This window comes from Aplysia californica, unplaced genomic scaffold, assembly GCF_000002075.1.
Source record: "Aplysia californica isolate F4 #8 unplaced genomic scaffold, AplCal3.0 scaffold00001, whole genome shotgun sequence".
Taxonomy (NCBI): domain Eukaryota; kingdom Metazoa; phylum Mollusca; class Gastropoda; order Aplysiida; family Aplysiidae; genus Aplysia; species Aplysia californica.
The window spans coordinates 3967121-3968703 of record NW_004797271.1 but is presented as its reverse complement, the minus strand read 5'-3'; the positions used below and the strand labels follow the sequence as shown (position 1 = coordinate 3968703).

At 36.1% G+C, this 1583-nt stretch overlaps 1 protein-coding gene across 1 annotated transcript in view; it reads left to right on the top strand.

Moving 5' to 3' along the window:
- Nucleotides 1–1583, top strand: part of LOC101863146 — a 30068-nt gene that overhangs the window by 17840 nt on the left and 10645 nt on the right. The gene's annotated exons all lie outside the window — the stretch shown is intronic.

The window sequence follows — 1583 nt, the reverse complement described above, 5'->3', positions numbered from 1 at the left end:
ACCAACTGAAAATATTAGGTGTGTCCCGCGCGCTCATATGACCATATGCAGTTGCGAGCGTCGTAAAACACTTTACAAAAACAAAGTCTGCCTGCAAAACAGCACGCTTTCCTTTTTTCCTCTATCTGTGATTGGTCCATTTTTTTCACTCGTTTCTCAACCCTTTGATTTTTGCCTTTCGTCTGCTTTACTGCCTGTAAACAGGTACTCACATTCCTCTCAGCCATGTATCATGTCTCTCTAACTTTCATTTTTTTTAGGCTTTGGGTGTTAACATTGATTATGGGTGTTTGAAGACTACAGAATTATTTGTTTCTTTTCTTTATACATATTTCCCTGTCTCTGAAAATAATTACGGCGGAAAACACACAGGCATCTACTTCAAATGGCCTATTTTGACAGTTTTTCAAAATGAATGCACAGTATTGAATATGGTATCAAAATTTAGCTCAAACCCTGTACATTTCAGAAATGTTCGTCTCATGAGCAACAGCTGTCTCGTTATGTAATAAAGGGCCGGTAATCACAGGTATCAGGTGTAAACGTTTAATTAACAAAAGTTCAATTTACTCACTTAAAAGTGATTTCAATTTCTTATCTCTGCAATAATGTCTTCCCATACTGAAAGCAGGACCCATCCTGATATACTCGTAGCATATATAAGCAAAAACAAGCTCAAAATTCAAGAATTTATGAAAAGGGGAGACAATTAAATGAAGCCGACTAATGCACGGTTTACACAAAAATATTTATTTCACCAATTAAATGAGAGAATGTGAGGTAAAAAAATGGAAAAATGAAAATGGCCTTGTGGTCTAATGCCTCTTGTGAGGACTTTTGTAATTGTCCAGGTGAAGAAGTCTGTTGATCCCTTATTTGTGATTAGACCAACATCGTTGCTCTTGGAAAAGACGTCGCAGGGGCTGCTCTTTTCCATAAATCTTTCACTGAAGTCATCCTCCTCGAGCATTTTAACCTTAACCTACAGAAAAAAAATGAAATAACACACCTTGAGAAATAAAGAACTTAGTTGGGAAAAGCAGCAATTATTTGTAATAAATATTATGGATCTGATTCGTTAAATTTCAATCGGAACTAACAATTTTAGCCGTTCACTAACCACGGCAGAATATGTCCACCCTTGCCTCTTTTTTTCCCCCAGTAAGTAGTAGATGTTCTATGATTTTTAAAAATGTCAATTGAATGTATCACTCCTACATTTGTCTCTTTCTTATTGTATTTTAATTAGTGAGTCCCTTGTAGGCCTTCTTTCTCGTGTTCTGCACAACCTTATTTGATTTCTTTTCCACATAATATAAAACAGTAGTCTCCTAAACAAACATCTTTCTGTTGTGTTTAGACTACTCTTTGTTCACTATCTTTGGTAACTGACAACTTATATCGATGGAATAGCCATTCAGAAGGTTTGACCAGTTCCAAGGATTGTGAAGTTAAATCAAAGAGGCCTGGAGACACACATGGCTATATATACTGACTTTAAATCATCACATCTTCTGGAATCTCATCATTGTCAAATAAATAATCATTGTCTTATGCATCCTGTCTGTATTTGAGTGCGCCCC